Source organism: Gossypium hirsutum, chromosome A05 (genome assembly GCF_007990345.1).
Source record: "Gossypium hirsutum isolate 1008001.06 chromosome A05, Gossypium_hirsutum_v2.1, whole genome shotgun sequence".
NCBI classification, from domain to species: domain Eukaryota; kingdom Viridiplantae; phylum Streptophyta; class Magnoliopsida; order Malvales; family Malvaceae; genus Gossypium; species Gossypium hirsutum.
In genome coordinates this window covers 64,800,790-64,824,198 of record NC_053428.1, presented here as the reverse complement: position 1 = coordinate 64,824,198, position 23,409 = coordinate 64,800,790, and the positions used below count along the sequence as shown (strand labels likewise).

Sequence of the window (23,409 nt, the reverse complement as noted above, 5' to 3'; positions counted from 1 at the left end):
CACTTTCAAATTTTGACAAACCAAGAATTTACCTACGAGCTTCATAACCTCGCGCTTAAGTCCAGGCCACCAATAAAGCTCACGCAAATCCTGATACATCTTGTTTCCACCAGGATGCATAGCATAGAGACCACTATGTGCTTCCCGCAGAATGGAATGCCTTAGATCGTCGTCCTTTGGTATACACATTCTCCCACAGAAATACAATACTCTACTATTTATCCCAAAGTTCGATGTCTCCCCACTCTCCACTTGTTTAAAACAAGCACTCAAAGTCTCATCCACTAATTGCTTACTCCTTATTTGCTTGACCCACATCGGCTTTACTTGAAACTCAGCTAACAAGCTACCATCATCCAACAAGCTTAAACGGGCGAGCATAGCTCTCAAGTCTGACTTAACCCTACGACTCAACGCATTGGCTACCACATTTGCTTTGCCAAAGTGGTATCCAATCATACAATCATAATCCTTTAATAATTCCACCCACCTATGCTGCCTAAGGCTGAGCTCCTTTTGGGTAAGGAGGTACTTCAAACTCTTGTGATACAAATAAATTATGCACTTCTCCCTGTATAAGTAATGCCTCCATATCTTTAGTGCGAAAACCACAGCAGCTAGTTCCAAATCATGGGTTGGGTAATTCACCTCGTGAGTCTTAAGTTGCCATGACGTATACGCAACCACCTTTCCTTCTTGCATCAATACACAACCTAAGCCCACACGCGACGCGTCACTATAAACCGTAAACTCCTTCCCAGGCATTGGCTAAATCAACACAGGGGCCTCTGTTAAAACTTTCTTGAGTATTCCAAAACTCTCTTGCTGCTTGTCCGTCTAAACAAATGGTACCCCCTTTCTTAACAATTTAGTTAAGGGTGCAGCAATTACTTAAAAGCCCTCAACAAACCACCTATAGTATCCTGCCAAGCCCAGAAAACTTCAAATTTTCAATACTGACTTGGGTGTTTTCCAGTCTAACACCGCTTCAATTTTTCGGGGATCCACCTTAATCCCCTCGGCTGACACCACATGTCCAAGAAAAGTAACCTCCCTTAGCCAAAACTCACACTTATTTAATTTGGCATACAGCTGCTTCTCCTTCAAAGTCTGCAACACAATCCTTAAGTGTGCATCATGCTCATCCTCATCTCTTGAGTACACTAAGATGTCATCTATAAAGACTACAATGAACCGATCCAAGTAGGGTTGGAAAACCCAATTCATGAGATCCATGAAAGTGGCAGGTTCGTTCGTCAGCCCAAATGGCATCACCAAGAACTCATAATCCCCATAACAAGTTCTGAAAGCTGTCTTATGAACATATGCCTCCTTAACCCTCAATTGGTGATACCCCGAATGCAAGTCAATCTTCGATAAAATAGAAGCTCCCCTAAACTGATCAAAAAGATCATCGATTATTGGCAGAGGGTACTTATTTTTAATAGTTAACTTGTTTAACTATCGATAGTCGATGCACATTCACAAGGTTCCATCCTTCTTCTTCACGAATAACACCGGTGCTCCCCATGGAGACACACTTGGTCCTATGAATCCTCGATCCAACAATTCCTGAATCTGTGCTTTAAGTTCCACCAACTCCTTTGGTGCCATCCGATAAGGAGCGATAGATAGCGAAGCCATCCCAGGTAACAACTCAATTCCAAATTTCACTTCTCTGGGGATCGCAACCCAGGCAGCTCCTCAGGAAAAACATCCGAAAATTCCCTAACTATTCTCAACTCCTTAAGAGTAGGGCTTTTCGTCTCCGTATTACTAATATAATCCAAAAAGGCTTTGCATCCCTTTCATACTAACTTCTCAGCCCTTAACACCGAAATCACATTCGACAGATAGTTTCGGCATTCACCAATCACCACCACCTCCTTATCCTCCGTCTTTCTTAACACCATTCACTTTGCAGCGCAATCCAAGGTGGCTCGGTGCTTCACCAACCAATCCATACCCAAGATTAAGTCAAACTCGCTAAACGACAGCTCCATCATATCTGCTAAAAAGGTAACCCCTTGGACTACTAAGGGTACCTCCCTAAACAACTTATTCACTCTTACTAACTGCCCTAACGGGCTTATCTCAGTCATCTCATTCACAGTAATTTCAAACATATCACCCAAAGATTCAATCATATTACATGCAACATATGAATGCGTTTATCCAATATTAATCAATACTATGTAAGGTAACTCATATATAAAGAACATACCCATTATCATATATGGGGCATCCCTATCTTCTCAGAGACGAGCAACATAAACCAAAGCTAGCAGTCTCAGCTCATCATGGCCTGCATTTTCGCCTGGTGCTCTACGTCCTCGTCCATTATTGTTACCCGCCTCTGGCCTGCCCACGACCCCTTGGCGGTAGCTGACCACCCTTTGGTGGCTAAGCACCACCTTGTCCCACTAATGGCTCTCGACCTACCATTTGGAGGTAATCCGTGATCCTATGCTCCATAGACCCACAAGCGAAATAAACTCCCATCCTCTTCCAACACTCGCCTCTGTGGCTTCTCCCACAATCAGCACAAGGTGGCACCCTTGGATTAGCAGCAGGGGCCCTGCTCTAACTGACCCGTTATTTTTGGCCCCAGCCCTAGGCCTCTGTCCAACAACCGGTGTTTCAGCCTCCCTCTTATTCTTACCCTTTTCTTTCTCCCGATTTAAGCGCTCAGTGTGCTTTACCTTCTCCGCTATATTTGTTTTCTCCACCAATTCCGAGAAAACTCACTCCCTTTGTAGAGCCACCAATACCCTAAGGCTATCTCTCAGTCCGTCCTCAAACCTAACGCAATGCTTATAGTCCGCTGTAACCATTACCCTTGCATACCTAGTAAGGCGTAGAAACTCCGCCTCATACTCCGCCACCGATTTGTTTTCTTGGGTCAAGTTCAGGAACTCTTTCCTTCTAGCATCTACATAGCTTGCACCCATATACTTCCCTTGGAATGCAGCTTTAAGGAACTCCCAAGTGACTTGCCCAGGTTGAGTGCCCCCTTTCACTGTCAGCAAACACTGGTAAGCTTCTTCCCTTAGTAGTGACACTGCCCCTTTCAGCTTTTGTTCAGGTGAACAGTCCAGATCCTCCATTATCTTTTCCGTGGCCTCCAACCAATATTCAGCCAAGTTATGAGCCACACCAGCCACGCCCTTAAAAAATCAGCCCCATTTGATCGAAGTCGCTCTGGAATGGACCCCTGATTTTCTGTGCCATTATCTGGCCTAGCGACCCTCTCCAAAATCCTTAGCATTGCCTGCGACAATGCATCATCCCCCGTGGCCCAATCGTACTGCCTAGTCCTAGCTACAGGTGAGGACGGAGCCTCTTCTACTCCAACATTGGGCACATGGCCCGATGCCGATGATTCAGCCCTAACACTTCCGCGGCCTCGGCCATGGCCTCTCGTACCTCTTCTAGCACTCATCGTCGATTCACATATTTTCTAGATTAAAAATTTTATGAAGTTTTAGTTAGCTCAATAATTAATCTAATGTTTTATGAAAGTGATTTAAAAGAATATTATTTTTCGAAAATCCTCTAAAGTTTCAGGATCTTACGGGCTTCAGTTCCATTCTAACATAATCATCTAAAGTAGCCCTCTAACTATCTACTATATAACAATTTCAACAAACTTAAGAATAAGTATACTTACTTGGTTCGATGTCGGAGACTCGGTCTGCCGCACAGCAAGATTTCCCTTTTTTTCAGATCGTTGGATTCAAAAGATTTTTAAAATCCAAGTAATAAGTAGAAAAAAGAAATCAAATAATAATAAGGACCACTTTACAGCCCGAGTTTTACAACCGGGCTCTGATACCACTAAATGTAACACCTCAAACCCAGCCCGAATGTTATGGTCGGACTTAGTGCATCACATTGAAGTGTTTTAGCGAAAACCTTGTTTTCATTGAAAACCTTTCCTGAAAAAAATATGAAACCTTAATAAACTTATTAAACTGTCTTTTCAATCACAAAAACCTGTTTATAACATATGATTTTATGAAAACCTATGAAAAACTGTCATTTCGAAATTTAGTTGCGGAAACATCGAAAACATACTATGATTTAGGAAGTCTATGTTCAATTTCTCATAATTACAACACAGAAAAATAATAATCCAAATATTAACAAAATGGAAGCCTTATTACATTTCGATCTGAAAAGTACTTAATAAATTAGAAACTTATATGCTTTTAAAAGAAAAACAAGCCAAAGTTGTCTTGCTAGCTGGCCACACAGAGTCCCTCCAAACATTGAACCTTCTACTGAGCATCACCTGAAAATAAAATAAAAGAGGGGGTGAGTTTTCGCAAACACAATGTGTACAACCCTCGATGAGTAACAAGCATTCAATAATCACCATACATCAAACATGCAATGCAATGCAGGGCAATCCCATCCCAATAATCCATCCGCTACACACCAGCTTCGTCCCCTGTCACATCATGTGGGGATATAAATATCGACCCACCCAATCGACACATCAATGGTAGCCCGGTTGCGAAACTACCTTCATTTACGTATTGGGCTTAAAAGCCGTCGGTGGATCCACGATTGTTAAGCAACCATGCGATACCCATTTACTTCTTCTGTTCCATACTTCCCAACCCATATGCAACCTAAGCAGAATATCATATGTATGCAGCAGATATGCGTGTCACATACATAAAATTTACATTCAATACCTAGGGGTATTTTGGTCATTTTAACCCTTAGGGGCATTTCAGTAATTTTCTCTTTAATATGGTTTCCACTTACCTTGGCCCATTAACAAATCTCGTGAGCTAAGATGAAAGAATACTATGCACCAGGTACGATTCCAGAGAAGAGGAGGTGAGTCATTAAGACCGCTTAAGTACCAAGCTCTCCCTAGATCCAATCCTAGACATGCATATACCCGTTGCCACACCTTATTGTCCACAGTCTCAACAATTTAATTAAGTTTTATGCAGTCATCTTATACTAAGCCCAAAACTCCTACATACATGCATATAGCCCACTAGGCCCAATCTCATTTATATGGCCCATCCGACCCAATTCACGTTCATGTGGACCATCAGGCCCAATTCACGTTCATATGACCCATTAGGCCCAATCTCATTTATATGGCCCATCCGGCCCAAATCACATTATATTCATGCTCAGACTCAAATTTTCTATCACATAGCATCACTTATCAAATTTTTCCTATTATAGGCCCAACAGCCCATCGGGCCCATTTAGCCCATTCATGCCCATTTGGCCCATTCACAACCCAAGTGTATGGAATCAACCATAGGCCTCAGGTAACCTATCATTTTCCTCCTCACGAGTGTTCGCACACTCGCAAGACTACCACAACCAAACTTTTGGCTTTTCAGCATTTTAGCTTTTGCCGATCTACTTGTGTGTTCAGTATATGTACACACCTGGTAATCAAGCGTGCTACAATTCCCTTAGTCACCAAACTACAAACGATATCACCCTTTAATTAATCTCATGCTTAATACATATATTTGCTTAAACCGATACCTCACCTTAACCTTACCTTGAGCGATAAGTATAATAGCCCCTTCTTAAATCACTAACCACAATCAACTCCTACATCTGCACCAATCTTAACCATTAAAACCAGAATAATAGGTGACTCGTATCCAACACAAGTTCTCTTACCTTAACTATGAACATTCGGCCACCTTAGCCAATGGGAGAGGAATACTTACCAAAACTGCAAACACCTAAAGAGAAATTTTTGGTAGAGAGTTAAGATCCGAGATCCGATACTAATTCCCTACCACAGTTGACTAGAAAGAGTAAGGAAAGAATAGTGTAATAGATTCTTAGCAAAACTGATTGGAAGAACAAACACCTACACCAGATTCGGTTGAAGAGTATTTGGCCCTTGAAAGATTCGGCTTTTCGGCTTTCAAACTTAATATGGTGAATAAGGTGAATTTGGTACAGATTAAAGAAGAAGAGTAGAAGAAGGAATCGGCTAAGTGAAACAAAGAAAATTGTGTAAAAAAAGAACAGAAATTGGCACAAAGAAAATAGAGTAAAGAAAAGGGTTTTCGGTAACAAGGTGAAGGAGATTCGGTATTAGCCTGGAAACCCTGCATTCGGTACTTATTTATAGCCCCTATAGCCAAATTGCCTGGCCCTCAATTCCCCATTCAGCTCCATCTCCTCCCCTTTCACATCTCCTCATTTTTCTCCCTGATAACCCCTTGATCCTTTCCTTAATTTTCTCTTTTGAACACTCCCCTTGGAATCCATCTTGACGCCACTTCCAACCTTCTAGAAGGCCAAAATTAAACTTTTAAAAACACAAAGCTAGGATTCAACCTTGGATCTCCTTGACAGCTACTAATGCCACCTCCCTACACTCTAAGTGGCGTCACTTAGCCACTCTTTCACAAGGCTTTTTTATGCCATTTTCCCTTATCTTTATTTAAAAGCCCAACTACTTACCAACAAGGTCCTTTTAATTATTAAACTATAATTTCTTCTACCCCTAGATTTGAACTCAAACCTTGACCAAGATCTACTATCACCTAATTAACACTTAACCGGAATTGCTAAGCACAAAAAGAAAAAAAATTCAAGATTTTGGGATTTTCAGGTTTTAGGATTTTTAGGGCGTTACACCTGCTGTTGCTGCAAATAATTTTGAAATGAAACCTTACACGATTCAGTTTGTTCAGTTTGATTGTTTGTAGGACGAGGATCCAAACACTCATTTGTCAAATTTCTTAAAGTTTTGCAACACATTTAAGATTAATGGCGTTTCTGATGATGTCATTTTCCTTCGATTATTTCCTTTTTCATTGAGGAACAAGGCTAAACAGTGATTGAACTCATTACCACGAGGGTCAATCACTACTTGGGAACAAATGACCGAAAATTTTTTACTTAAATATTTTCTCCAGCTAAAACAGCTAAGTTGAGGACTGATATCTCTTCTTTTGTGCAGATGGATCTAGAAACACTCTGTGATGCATGGGAGAGATACAAGGATCTATTGAGAAGGTGCCCTCACCATGGGTTACCTCTATGGCTACAGGTTCAGACTTTTTATAACGGTGTGAACCCCTCAACAAGACAACTAATCGATGTAGCCACCGGTGGAAACTTAAACAACAAAACACCTGAAGGAGCTTATGAATTCATTGAAGAGATGTCACTGAATAACTATTAGTGGCAATTCATGAGAACAAAGCCAACAAAAGAAGCCGGTGTTTTCAACCTCGATGCAGTTACTATGCTATCTAACCAGGTAGAACTTCTAAATAAAAACATTGATGGTTTGTATGGTTCTACTCAGGTACATCTAGTGATAAAGTACGATTCAAATGGAAAAGGAGTACAGACAGAATATCAATCCTTCAACCCTAGCATTGAGGAGGAACAAGTTCAATATATGGGTAATAACAATTCTAGACCTAAAAATAACCCATATAATAACACTTATAATGCAGGTTGGAGGAACCATCCCAATTTCTCATGGGGTGGTCAAGGAAATCAAAGGCCACAACATCCCCCAGGTTTTAAACAACCACCTTACCAGCAGGAAAAGAAGCCGAACCTTGAGGAGATGCTAACGAAATTTATCTTAGTGTCAGCGACTCGCTTTTAGAATACCAAAACAACACTTAAAAATCAACAAGTGTCGATTCAAGGGCTCGAAACCTAGATAGGCCAACTCGCCAAACTCATTTCTGAACGACCACAAGGTAGCTTGCCGAGTAACACTGAATCTAACCCAAGGGAGCAACTTAATGCGATTACCATTCAAGATAAGGAAGGGTTAGTTGAACCTAAACCAGAATCGAGGCAAAGAATTGTGGTAAGTAAAGGTAAAGGTGAGATAGACCACAGTGAGCGGAAATCAGTAAGTAGAGAGTACAAACCTCGTGTGCCATACCCCAGTGCGACAAGGAAAGACCACACGGATGACCAATTCAGTAAATTCCTTAAATTATTAAAGAAATTACACATTAACTTACCATTTATTGAAGTTCTTTCGCAGATGCCAAACGTAGTAAAATTCCACTAATGGTTTTCTCATTTCTTTTACTTCCTTTTGATGCTTACTATCATGATAATCTTAATTTTTACCCTATTAGTTAAATTTTGCTACTAATTACTTATCATATCATCCTCATTCTTAGGATTTATTTCACTTATTTTATACCATTTTCTTACCACTGTTAGCTACTTTAATCTTTTTCGTGTTGAATCTAGTCATGCTGTCACTATGCCATTTGCCATAACATCTCTACCATCAAGTTTGATTGCTTTTGGTTGAGTCTTGTTAGTGTTAGTAGTTTTTGATGAATTTGCTAGTTTAATTCTTGGTTAATTTCTTGTCAAATTTGTTAGTATATGTTATCTTTTCTATTCATTACGATATAATATTAGTTCTTCTTGCAGGTATATCATGTCCAATCTACGAGGCAAGAAGACTGTTGTCCCTACCTTGAAGAAGCGCAAAGGAGTAGCATCCTTCTCGGGTCCTAGCACTAAAATCTGGCACCCATTCATACAGTTTCCCCTGGGACCTCAGAAGGAACTCTTTCAGATACTACGGGCCCGATCCCTAGGTGTGGGCCGTTGCATTGATTGGGCCGCACTCGAGCAGATCCAACTTGCTGACGCTATCTGGGCCCTTCCACCTTCCACCTTGAGCAGATCATCAAGCTGACATACCTCGAGCTCACACTCGAACTCTACTCGACCTTCTACCTTCAAGTTGTTATGATAGTGTTCGATGATCCTGGAACGGTCCAGTTCCATCCCGGCGATTTAGTTCACTAGCTGAGTGTGCCTGAGTTCGGAGTCGCACTGGGACTATATACAGAGGAGTTCATGGATGACGACGAATTTGACAGCCTCCATCGCTACATCCATTACTCTCCTTCGAACTGCTAGAAGGCCATAGTCCCTTCTTCGACCACTTATGACCCCAGTCACTCCAAGGCATCGGCTCTCGCCCCATCCTTAAGATACCTACACGCCATCCTAGCCCAAACTTGACAGAACGGCGAGAGAGCATCGGGGTCGTCAACACTAACAACGCCTATTTTTTATGGAGCATGGCGCATGGGCACGTATTCAACCTCGCCTATTTTATTTCCCTCACCATTCGCCATCAGAACGAGTGGTATAGGAAGGGAGTCATTTCCATCGGTCCTTATGTGACTCGCCTGGTGCGGTACTTTGGTCTCCTCAACACGACAGTGTAAGCATCCTCCCTCACCCTCATTGGTCAGATGTCTCCATAGGGTATCTTGAGTATGCTCTATATGAGAATGATCGAGCGATGACATGGATTTGATCCTTCCCAATACCGCCTTGTCCAGTCAGCCGAGTAGAAAGACCCAGAGGACATTACGGATGATGTCCTTCCACCTCACGAGGATCCAGCCTCTCAACCACTACCTATTCATCACCCAACTCATGCGACTGCTTCACTCTATAACATCTCTGAGCGCCTCACTCAATTCGAGCAGCAATGTTTTCAGCGCTTCGATAACATTGATGCAACATTACATCAGATTTTTCAGCACCTTCACATCTCATCATCGCCCCCACCTCGCGAACCATCTGGTGATGAAGATGTTTAAAGATTTTTATTTACTATATTTATGTTTTTACTTTTATCTTTTTAAAACTACTTTTTATTTTATTTTTCTTTAATTTTATTATTACTTCATCCTTAGGTTTTATAATTTATATTAAGTAATTTATATTTTTGGCCATTTCTTTACTAGTAATCATGCTACTTTATATTTTCTAAAGAGCTAATGATTCTATTGCAGTTATGTAGAGCTCCAAAGCTCACTATTACTTAGGAACTTGCAACTCCACTGGAAAAGGTTCTCCACGATTGACATGTCCTGCTCGACCACGACCATAGCTACCACCAGATATAATATTCTTTTGGCATAGGATTTATGGACTAATGAACCTCTACCACTATTAGAGTATCCTCCTCCAATCTCACACTTGCCTTGGCCGATTACTCTCCATAACTCCAACTCAAGGATTCCATTTAACATTCAAGAAGTTTCACTTCTCTCCCTATCTTATGATCTTATATCTATATTTTTCAATAAATCTATCTTTGTACATTGAGGACAATGTACATCTTAAGTGTGGGGGGTTATTTATATAATTATCAGAAAAATCCCTGAATTTTGTCTTATTCTCACGTAACTCACTCATATCACTATTAGAATGAATTTTGATTAATTTATGATTTTTATTGATATGTCTTGAATTAAAACATAGGCTTTTACACATTGATTGTTTAAACTTTAAGGAATTAAAGAATCAAGCATGATAAAGTTGATTTTTGAGAATTAAAATTTTTTTTAGGTTGTTTCCCCAAGTTTAGGTATTATCTTGAGTTGAAATTAACAGGTTTAACATCAAAAAGCCATAATTTTTGTGAGATCTTGAGCCTTTAGAGCATATATTATTTCTTTCATGCTCAGTTTTGTTGTTTCTTTGAGTGCGTCAATATTGATTTGTTATTCTAGAACTTGTGTCGATTATGCATGTCAAGACCACACCATTTGATTTGATATGTCGAGATGATAAAGGCACTTAGGTTTAACCCACTCACTCTATAAAAGCCTACCTTCATAATTAACCTTTAGTGAACCCCCTTGAGTCTAACAAGCCATTCATTGATTTACACTCAATATTAACCCATAACCCATTATTGTTGAAATCCCCTAATTTGATCCCTATTTTTGTCGAGATTTGAATTTAATTAATTGTTTAGCTATGTTTTATTTTTCTTTGTAATAGTTATCAAAGTTCTATGTTATTTGATTTGTTCTTATAAAAAAGAAAAATATATATATACATACATACATACATATTAGTAGTAATTCTTTGTTTTTGAGCTTAAGTATTTAATTCCATATTCCATGAAAAAAGGCTCAATTCTAGGATCTTCTAATTAGGAATGTAATTTGTTAGTTTTAGTATTTTTCTAGTTAGGTAATTTTTCAATTCAATCTTGATTCTAACCTTTTCTTTTAGCTTGTGACCACACCCTCTAACCAAAACCACGTTACAACCCTCTAAGGACCTTTTGATTGATGTGTAATCTCAATATATAGTGGTGGAGATTTGATTATCATGCAAGCCTATGGTAATGACTTTTCATATTGGCTGTTGAGTGCTAAATTTCTTGTCCTTAAAACACCTCGAGTGATTTGAGTGAATATTTAATAAGGATGTGAAACTCTGTGATATTTTGAATCAAAGATGATTACTTAGATGAGGGGAGACATCTATGTTTTCGTGATAAAATGCTCAACTTGGAATGTTTGAAACTTTAATGTTCTTCGAGTTGAATTTTCAATGTATGATTACTTATGGATTATTTTGAAATACTATTAATGAGAATTATAAGTTGAGAAGAATTTATTTTGATTGTGAGTTGAGAATTTTGCTTAAGGAAAAGCAAACGCTTAAGCGTGGGGGTATTTGATAAGTCTTAATTTATACATATTTTTATCCCATGCTTAGCATATTTTTGGATGAATTATCATTAGATTTGTGGAATTCGATGCTCCTAATCCTTTAATTTCATGTTTTATACTTAGGTGAGCATAGGAGAGTAAAAAAACCGAGAAATGGGCCAAAAATGGAGAAACTAGGTCAACGTGGGAAATCAACATGGCCTGGACTTCCTCACATGGGTAGTTCACACTTTCGTGTCTATTTAACCGATTGCAACACGGCCTAAGCCACCTCACACGGGAGTGTCCCTGTCGAGCCCAAGCCTAGCTTTTTTCAGAAAAGGGCACTCTTGAGGGTTTTGAAGCATTCTAAAGCCTATATAAACACCCTAGGAGGTACTGTAACACCCCGTACCCGAGACCGTTGCCGGAGTCAGACACGAGGGGTTAACGGGCTTAATCCACTTATTTTCACAGTCCATTAGAAAATTTTCCAGACAAGCTGGTTACTGCATCACTGTCGCCTTAAAAATCATATCTTGAGTTTCAAAACTCGAAAACAAGTTTCGTAAATTTTTCCTGAAACTAGACTCATGTGTTCATCTACAAATTTTTTTCTAGAATTTTTGGTCAAGTCAATTAGTACAGTTTATTAGTTAAAGTCTCCCCTATTTCCGGGTTCAACTACACTGACCTTTGCGCATTATGACTTGAATATCTCCCTGTACAGGGTTTCAATACTGATGCCGTTTGTTTCTATAGGAACTAGACTCGAAAAGGAATCTATAAATATATAGCATGACTTCTAATTATCTCTGGTTAATTTATAATGAATTTCCAAAGTCGGAACAGGGAATCCAGAAACCGTTCTGGCCCTGTCTCACGAAAACTTAAATATCTCATAATATACTGTTCATATAATCGTTTCATTAATTTCTTATGAAAATAGATTCATCAAGGTTCGATTGAATAATTTATTCACTATTTAATCCCATTCCTACAATTTTTAGTGATTTTTCACATTCACGTCACTGCTGCTATCAGCATCTATTTTTAAGGTAGACTTTACCTATTACATAGTTTCCATGATTCAACTTGCCCTTTTGCATAAATAGCACAAATATGATCATGATTAACCATTCCAATGGCTAATCGTTCCCAAACATTTCCATACCTCTTAATGAACATCATACAAGACGATTATAAAATTAAGCTCAAAGTGTATATAAGCCATTTTCGCATGGCTATCCAAATTTATACAAAACCAAAGGGTCCATGACCGACAACAAAAAGGGTAGTCCTATACATGCCATTTCAAAGTTCAACCAAAAGTATACCAAAAGGAGCTTTGATAGTGTGGGCAACTTCGACTTCAAAATTCCCGAGTCCGATAGCTGACAAACCAAAATCTATAAAACAGAGAATCAAAGAAACGGAGTAAGCATTAAATGCTTAGTAAGTTTTGAGCAAAGAATTTAAGCACAACTGAAGGATAGCATTTATATAACTAAACGGATAATTCCATATATACATATTCTCAAATCATTCCTACTTCACATTCGAACCCCTATATTCATACATAAGGGATCATCTTAGCCAAATACCGGAAGCTCATTACTCGACTGAGCGAATATTATTCGAAGGGAATCAACTATTCCAATGCACATACAAAACATACCTCATTGTTGGGATTTTACAAGCATATTAACTGAAATTTTTACAGCAAGATCGCTCATTCCCGAATCACGTACCTTCGGAATTTAACCGGATATAACTACTTGCTCAAATGCCTTCGGGACTTGACCCGGTTATAGTAACTCGCACAAATGCCTTCGGGACTTAGCCCGGTTCAATAACTCGCACCAATGCCTTCCGGACTTAGCCCGGATATAATAACTCGCACAATTGCCTTCGGGTTTAGCCCGGAATTAGTCACTAGCACAAATGCCTTCAGGACTTAGCCCGGTTATCATCCGAATATCCATGCACATATCAATAAATCATGACACATCTCTATTTCAATTTCATGACTAGAATTCAAACACAAGTCACTTATCAAGCATTATCATTTCGGCTCAATAGCTACATACAGGAGCATGATTTTGATTTACTTAAAACATGATCTAATCGAATCATAATCTAAGCTTCATTACTCAAAGACTTACCTCGGATGTGGTCGAACGATTTCGACGGCTATTCGATCACTTTTTCCTTTCCCTTATCCAACTGTGGTCCTCTAAGCTCTTGAGCTAATTCAAACAAATTTTAACTTATTAAAGTCTCATTATGGTAGCTTATGGCCGAATATGACAAGGAATTTGATAGGTCATATGGCCAACTTTTAGCTCAAATACACAATGGTCATGCACATTTTTAATCACATTAAGCAATTTAATACAATTCATTCGAACATCAAAAGAGAAGCTCAAGGTACTTAGCCCATATATACATTAGACATTAGAGTCACATATTGTACGAAATCACAAATCGAATTCAACATATTAGCTAATATTCCCCTTAGCCGAATTTTCCAAGTCAAGATAAAGCCATCAATATGCTTACCTATGGCCGAACATACACATCAATTTATGTACTCATTCATGTGGCCAAACATACATGTCTATGCTGAGGCCGATTGCAACACTTAATACATTCTACAAGTATGGTCACTTGTATTGACTAAACACCATTTTGTTTTAAGTTCAAAACTTGGCTAATACACATATATACACTATTAAAGCATCCTCTCCCTTTCCATCAATTCAACACATGCATTACTCATTGATATACAAAATTATATTCGGCCTTAGCACACATCTTGCTGGCCTAATTTTTCTCCATCTAGCAACATTTTATGTACTATGTCGAACCAAAAGATCAAACACCTAGCTTAATCATTTCCAAAACACTTAACCGGCCTTTGACCAAGACTTTAAACAAAGTCTATGTTCGGCTATCACACATATGAGCATTATTAGTTCAAAGTTTTAACAAGATTAATTTCTTTGATCTTAACCTAAATGACAACCCCCTTTGTTCATCTAGATTTAGCATGAAACAAACACCAACCAAGAAAACAACACCCATGGCCGAGTATCATCTCCATCACATAGCAAGATTTAAACCATGGGCTAGGTAGAACTCAAACTAACATCAAAAATATGCATGAATCTCATGGAACAACATCAAACTTACCTTAACCTAGCTACAAGCATGGCCGAATCTCTTCAACATTTCCTCCTTTCTTTCCTTTTGAATTTCGGTCAAGAAGAATGAAAAAGGATGGACATTTTTTTTTCTTTGTTTTCATCATTCCTTTTTCCATTTCTTTATTACTAGCTTTTTATTTTATTGTTTCCTACATACCACATTAGCACACCATGCTTAAAATATGCTATGCCCCATAGCATGGCCGACCACTAGCTCAAATATTGGGCAATTTGACATGCAAACGCACCATTTCACAACATGCATTATTAGGCCTCTTTACATTTGCCTAGCACATTTCTAAATTTTCTCACATAAGTCCTATTTGATAAAATTCACTTACAATTAACAAAATTCAAACATGAAATTTTCACACATGCATATATACATATAATGAGCATCAACTATGATGGTTAATTATTTTTATGACTCGGTTTTGTGGCCCCGAAACCACTTTCCGACTAGGGTCACATTAGGGCTGTCACAGGTACCAAGAAAACACACGGAGTAGGAGGCAAAGAATTACTCAAAGAAAGCCGATTGATCCATCTTAGAAGCTGGATTCTCCTTCAAGACTGAAGATCTCCCTTCTAAGGGGAATGAAACCTAAGACGAATCCTATTATTATTTTCTGAATTATATGATAAATATTTGACTTGTTCTTAATTATGAGTTATTAATTCTTGCTTTAATATTCCAAGATATTGATTCAAGTATTGATGTGCTTATTTAGAGAAGCAAAAGTCCCAATCTAAGAGTATATCTAGCATAATTAAGTGGAGTTTATTGCACCCCTAGACATAGGGTGACATAATTTTGTTGGACTAGGGTGAAACGTAATAAGGGAATCCATAGATTGAGTTAATGCAACACTAGGGGTTTTAATTAGAATGAGATTTCAATTAATCAACCTAGGGTTTGACGTTGTTAGTCTCGACATTTTGGTCCTGCTATAAACTACACTACTGTTCGATAGGTGCGCTTGCCTTTATCATGATAATAGTTAGTTTTCAAGCACGATCATTCATAAATTTAAAACTTATCACGCACATCACACATTTATATTGCGCTTTATAATTCTTAAATGGCATTAAACGGATCATGAAAGTAAGGTTCAATAAAGATGATTATGCCGTACATGTGTTTTTGCGTTGAAACTAGGATTAAACTATTACGCCTACTCCAAACCAAACATCTGGACGATAATATGGAGGAAATAGCACAATGTATTGAACTTAAACAATAAAACGATAGCAGATGTTTGTGACCAGTTCAAGATCAAGCATCACAATTCTTCTCCCTATCGTCCAAAAATGAATGGGGCAGTAGAGGCCGCCAACAAGAACATTAAGAAAATAGTGGGGAAGATGACTGAGACCTATAGAGATTAGCATGAGAAGTTACCATTTGCACTCCTGGCCTATCGAACATCTGTCAGAACCTCTACTGAGGCAACCCCATTCTCGTTAGTTTATGGGATGGAAGCAGTGTTACCTATTGAAGTAGAAATACCTTCTCTTCGAATTTTGACGGAGATAAGGTTAGATAAAGCTGAATGGGTTCAATCCCAATATAACCAGTTGAACTTGATTGAGGAAAAGAGGCTAAGAGCCATTCGACATGGTCAGATGTATCAAAAGCGAATGATGCGAACTTATGATAAGAAAGTTCGACCAAGAGAATTCCACGAGGGAGACCTTGTACTGAAAAAGATCCTTCGTATTCAAAAAGACTTTAGGGGGAAATGGATGCCGAATTGGGAGGGGCCGTATGTCGTGAAGAAAGCTTTCTCTGGTGGTGCATTGATCTTAACAGAAATGGATGGGAAAAGTTTACCCAACCCAGTGAACTCAAACTCAGTTAAAAAATACTTTGTCTAAAGGAGAAGAGAATCCAAGGTGAAAACCCACAAAGGGTGCTTTGAGGTTTCTTAAAAAAAAAGGAGAGAAGAGGAAAAAAGAGAAAAATGGATAGGCCAAGGTGAAAACCCGCGAAGGGCACCTTGTGACCAAAAGGGTTTTGAGTCAAAAACTCGAAAGGGCGACTCAAATTTTGAAGCAGCCGGTAATCTTGCTCAACAAAGAACGAAGAACGTTGCATACTGGGGCATCGACAGAGTTCTTTGAATCTTCTAAACACATGCCTTCATGAAGTTGATGTATAACCGCTCAAGCGGCAATATCTATGGCATCTAACTTTTGTCCTGTTTGCTATCTTTAGATTCTTTTTCTTCTCAAAGATAGGCTTTCAGATTAATTTCCTTTGTATCTTTTTCGATAATTCATTCAAATCCAATTATTCATAGAGATTTATTTATCTTCCATCATTCTTTTAGTATGTTACATTAAAATAATGATAGATGAACTAAATATGTTCACAAACGAAGTTTTGCGCATTACTCTGGAATTTCTAGATAATACAAGAAACTAAAACAGGACAATTGTTCAAGAAATTCACATAAGTAAGGGATCAAGGAACTCGAGGAATTTCTTTCTTCCAGTCCAAAAGGAAAATGGACAAAACCAACGATTCAATTCTAAGGAAAGATTATCTTACAGACATCCTCAGTGGATCGTAGCATTTGAGGAAGGGTACAGGCCTACAGGCTAAGCAAGAATAATACTTTGAGAAAAGAAAAGACAAATGAAGGAATGAGTGGTGACGTCTAGGATAGGGGTCATGTTCACAACATTTTGCATCATAACATGTTTAATTAGGAACATTCGACTCACTTCGATCATAGCATCCTAATTATCAGGCATAATCATTCTACAGGTTATCAAAGACGACGCGCCTTAATCCCCTAAACAGTAGGGTAATAGGCCGCAGCATAGTAGATCTGGCTGAAGCAAGATCCAAGATGGTTTGGCATCCTTGTGCTTACAAGGAACAAGTCAAAGACATAGCTGATTTGGCTTTCACGTGCTTACGATGAAGCAAATCGAAGATGATTTGGCATCTCTATATTGTCAGAGAACAAATCAAAGTTTGGCCTCTCCATATTCGACAAAGAGCATACACATAGTAGATCTGGCCTTCATATGTTTACATTGAAGCATATCCAAGATGATTTGGCATCCTTGTGCTTACAAGGAACAAATCGAAATCATAGCTAATTTGGCTTTTACGTGCTTACGATGAAGCAAATCTAAGATGATTTGGCATCTCTGTATTGTCAGAGAACAAATCGAATTTTGGCGTCTCCATATTCGACGGAGAGCAGACACATAGCAGATCTGGCCTTCATATGTTTACATCGAAGCAGATCCAAGATGATTTGCAATCCTTGTGTTTACAAGGAACAAATCGAAATCATAGCTGATTTGGCTTTCACGTGCTTACGATGAAGCAAATCTAAGATGATTTGGCATCTCTGTATTGCCAGAGAACAAATTGAAGTTTGGCGTCTCCATATTCGACAGAAGGCAAACACATAGCAGATCTAACCTTCAGATGATTAGACTGAAGCAGATCCAAGATGGTTTGGTATCCTTGTGCTTACAAGGAGCAAATCAAAGACATAGCTGATTTGTTTTCGCGTGCTTATGTTGAAGCAAATCTAAGATGATTTGGCATCTCTATATTGTCAGAGAACAAATCAAAGAAGCAGATTTGGAGTCTCTGTGTTCGGCGGAGAGCAGATCAAAGATATCAACATGACAGTCATAAGTTTACAAGAAGCAGATTGAAGACCATGATTTGATAAGACCGGTCAAATTTGGTCTTTCTAAATCTTTGCTCGATTCCCGTCACACAGCAATGAGCAAAGAGGTTCTCGACTTTCGTACACCAAAATTAATGTTTTAAAACAAAAGATTTTATAAGGTGATCCAATCACACCTAAAAAGATTGGTGGCAACTCCCATTTTCGTTTTTCTTAAAGTTGATTCTCATTTTCAAAAACTCAATTTTAAAAATGGTCTCGACAATGAGATTTGGCTACTGTGAAATAATGAAGAAAGGAAAATAAGGGAAGAGACAGAGAGAGAAGAGTATGGGTTCGGCTATGGAGAAAAGAAAAGAAAAGATGAATGAAAGAGAGGGGAGAAGGGAAATAATATTCGATAAGGAAAAAAAATGATGGCATATAGACCTAGTTGAATTGCCTATACTAAAGACCATTGGTCGGCCAACTCTTGCTAATCAAGAGTCCAACATTCGGCTAACACCAAGCTCCTTGATCAGCTCCTAAATTTCCTCCCTTATATCATCCTTACCCAATCCCCTGATCAACTCAAACTCTTCCACTGATTACCAGCATCCTTATCCACCCCTTGCACCACTTCAGCATGCTGCTAGGAGTCCTGATCAGACCCCAACTCCTTCTCCACGCGTGCAGTAAAAACCCAAACCTTCTGTGCACGAGGTGAGGCTCGAACTCCAGACCTCCGTCTGTCCTTGCACCTTCGCCCGTGCTACTGGCCACTGCACCACGCTTCCTTATTTACTAATATAGGGTCACAATTAATTATAAACCTTACCTGCTGAAGCTCCGGTTACTTGCGAAATAAAAAGGAAATTTTTCCTGTTGTACATCTCGAACCTCTAACCTTCTAGATATGATTTTTAAGGTGACAGTGACGCAGTTAGCCAACTGCCTGGAAATTTTTAAAATGGACTGTGAAAGTAAATGAATTAAGTCGGTTAGCACCTCGTGTTCGACTCTGGCAACGGTCTCGGGTACGAGGTATTACAACTAAATTGGTATCAGAGCTACGATTTAGTCGATTCTAGGACTACCGTAATACGTTTGGGTCTAGCTATACATGCCATTATGTGATTATTTGATAGTGTGGTGATTTCTGACATTTGCAAATGTGTTTACTTATAGTAATGGATCCCGATCCCGATCGAGCGGTAGCTGATGATCTTGAGAGTGTAGCGCTTGCTCTCGCACAAGGGACAGCACCGGCGGACTCTCAACCTATTGCTAGCAATCCGAATGATGAGGCTAGGCAAGCTTTTTATAGCGTGATGAATGATTGGTTCAACCAATACATTCGAACTAATACGGCTGTTCCACAACCTCCATTCCCGACAAACACAACCCCCGCACCTACGATACCTCCGATAGCTGACCAAATAAGGTCAAATAAGCCCCCAGTTGACAGAATCCGAAAGCATGGGGCTACTGAATTTAAAGCTACGGACAGCGATGATGCCGAGCAAGCTGAATTTTGGTTGGACAACACTATTCGGGTACTCGACGAGCTATCTTGCACACCCGATGAGTGCCTAAAGTGTACTATCTCCTTGCTACGTGATTCTGCCTACTATTGGTGGAATACGTTGACTTCTGTTGTGCCCAGAGAGAAAGTAACTTGGGAGTTTTTCCAAACTGAGTTTCGAAAAAAGTATATCAGTCAGAGATTTATGGATCAAAAACGGAAGGAATTTCTTGAACTTAAACAAGGTTCCATGTCGGTTACCGACTATGAACGAAAATTTGTGAGGCTTAGCCGATACGCACGAGAATGCATTTCCTCAGAAGCCGTAATGTGTAAACGTTTCGAGGATGGACTGAATGATGATATAAAGCTATATGTTGGCATCTTGGAAATCCGAGAATTTGTGGTACTTGTCGAGCGAGCTTGCAAAGCCGAGGAGCTCAGTATGGAGAAAAGAAAAGCTGAAGTGGGAGCAAAGGAGTTTCGTAAGAGGTCTTCGGGGAAGCCCTTCCCACAGTCATCGAAGAAATTTAGAGATGGCTTAGGTCGGTCGAGAGACACTTCGAGCTTTTCTAGACGAGATCGCGATCGACCCCCTGTGAGTGCACGAGTCACTTCGGTCGCCAGTGTTGGAAATGATCGTCGAGACAGAGTGGAGTGCCAGTATTGTGGTAAATGGCATTCGGGGAGTTTTAGATTCCATGACTGCTCCTATTACAAGTGCAGATCGGTTGACCACTTTATTAAAGATTGCCCGAGGTTGTCTGAACAGAATGTGAATCAGAGTGGGAAGCCTGGTGCTACTACTGCTCGGGGTAGACCATCTAGGAATACGGGCAATGCTAGTGGCGGTCAGAGAGGATCTAAAGATGCTACAACCAGATCTGAGGCTCGTGCTCCTGCTAGGGCTTATGCTATACGCGCACGCGAGGATGCTTCCTCGCCAGATGTTATTACCGGTACTTTTACTCTCTTTGATACTAATGTGATTGCTTTGATTGACCCTGGTTTTACTCATTCTTATATATGCGAAACCTTAGCATCCAGTAAGACTTTACCTATTGAGTCTACTGGGTTCGTAATTCGGGTGTCAAATCCCTTGGGTCGTTACGTGCTTGTCGACAAAGTGTGTAAGAAATGCCCCCTAGTAATTCGAGGTTCCTGTCTTCCGGTGGACTTGATGCTTTTTCCGTTTAATGAATTTGATGTTATTCTTGGTTTGGATTGGTTGACCGTGCATGATGCGGTTGTGAATTGCAAAAACAAGACTATTGATTTGAGGTGCGCAAATAACGAGATAATCCGAGTTGAGTCTACGGACTTAAAGGGGTTGCCAGCTGTAATATCAGCAATGTTGGCCCAGAAATATGTAAGAAAGGGGTGCGAAGCATACCTTGCGTATGTACTTGATGACAAAGAGTTAGAAAAGAAACCCGAATCTGTGCCGGTGGTTTGTGAATACCCGGATGTTTTTCTCGAAGAATTACCAGGTTTACCACCTGTTCGGGAGGTAGAGTTTGGTATTGAGCTTGTACCTGGGACTACGCCGATTTCGATAGCTCCATATCATATGGCACCAACTGAGTTAAAAGAGTTGAAAGCTCAGTTGCAAGAATTGACGGATAGAGGTTTCGCTCGACCAAGTTTCTCACCTTGGGGTGCACCAGTATTGTTTGTGAAAAAGAAGGACGGAACCATGAGGTTGTGCATCGACTATTGTTAGCTGAATAAGGTGACAATAAAGAATAAATATCCGATGCCATGTATTGATGATTTGTTTGATCAACTAAAGGGAGCCTCAGTGTTTTCAAAGATAGATTTGAGATCGGGTTATTACCAGTTGCGAATTCGAGATTCGGATATACCCAAAACTGCTTTCAGAACGAGATACGGTCACATGAGTTCTTAGTGATGCCGTTTGGGCTCACTAATGCCCCTGCGGTATTTATGGATTTGATGAATCGGATCTTCAGACCGTATTTGGATCGGTTTGTAGTCGTGTTTATCGATGATATTTTGGTTTATTCGAGAAATGAAACCGATCATGCTGAACACCTGGGATTAGTGTTGCAAATTTTACGGGATAAGCAGTTATATGCTAAGTTCAGTAAGTGTTAGTTCTGGTTAAGAGAGGTTAGCTTCTTGGGTCATGTGGTATCTGTATCGGGTATTCGAGTTGACCCGAGCAAAATTTCAGCCATACTTAAGTGGAAGCCTCCAAGAAATATTACTGAGGTTCAGAGCTTTTTGGGACTTGTCGGTTACTACCGACGGTTTGTGAATGGTTTCTCGATGATAGCCACACCAATGACGAAACTACTTCAGAAGGATGTTAAGTTTAAATGGACAGAAAAGTGTCAGAAAAGTTTCGAACAATTGAAAACTCACTTGACAGAAGCTCCAGTACTAGTGCAGCCCGAATCAGGCAAGGAGTTCGTCATTTACAGTGATGCATCCCTACTTGGGTTGGGTTGCGTATTGATGCAAGAAGGTCGAGTTGTGGCCTATGCGTCGAGACAATTAAAGCCACACGAGAAAAATTACCCGACCCATGATCTCGAACTAGCTGCCATCGTATTTGCCTTGAAAATATGGCGACATTATTTATTTGGTGAGAAGTGCCATGTATATTCGGATCACAAAAGTCTCAAATATTTGATGACTCAAAGAGACTTGAATCTTCGACAAAGGCGTTGGCTTGAGTTGTTAAAAGATTACGAGCTTGTCATTGATTATCACCCGGGAAAGGCTAATGTGGTTGTGGACGCCTTAAGCCGGAAATCACTGTTTTCTTTACGAGCGATGAATGTACACTTGTCTGTTCTACCCAACAATGTGTTAGTAGCTGAATTAAAGGCCAAACCATTATTGATTCATCAAATTCGTGAAGCTCAGAAAGTCGACGATGAATTGGTTGCAAAACGGGCTGAATGTGTTCCGAATTTCAAATTGATGATGACAATTGTTTGAGGTTCAGAAGTCGGTTGTGTGTTCCAAGAAATTCAGAACTCATTTCGATGATTCTGAACGAAGCTTATTGTAGCCGAATGTCAATTCACCCGGGGAGTACGAAAATGTACAACGATCTGAGACGCCAGTTTTGGTGGCATGGTATGAAACGAGACATTTCCAATTTTGTTTTGAAGTGCTTAGTATGTCAACAAGTGAAGGCGGAACATCAAGTGCCCACGGGTTTGCTTCAGCCGATCATGATACCTGAATGGAAATGGGAACGAGTCACGATGGATTTTGTATCTGGGTTGCCAATGTCGGCAAGTAAGAAAGATGCGATTTGGGTCGTTGTTGATAGACTGACTAAGTCGGCTCACTTTATCCCCGTACGTACGGATTTTTCATTGGATAAACTAGCTGAATTGTATGTTTCTCAGATTGTGAGATTACACGGGGTACCGATTTCTATTGTGTCGGATAGAGATCTGAGATTCACCTCGCGATTTTGGAAGAAATTGCAAGAAGCTTTGGGTACCAAGTTGCATTTTAGCACCGCATTTCATCCACAAACCGATGGTCAATCCGAGCGGATAATTCAGATACTT

General features: G+C 39.7%; 1 non-coding gene across 1 annotated transcript; it reads right to left on the bottom strand.

Annotated features, from left to right (window-relative positions):
• Nucleotides 1-6,937: 6,937 nt before the first annotated feature.
• Nucleotides 6,938-7,044, bottom strand: LOC121229752 (small nucleolar RNA R71). Its single transcript, XR_005927707.1, has one exon. It is a non-coding gene; the product is annotated as a small nucleolar RNA R71 (small nucleolar RNA).
• Between the last annotated feature and the right edge of the window lie 16,365 nt (nt 7,045-23,409).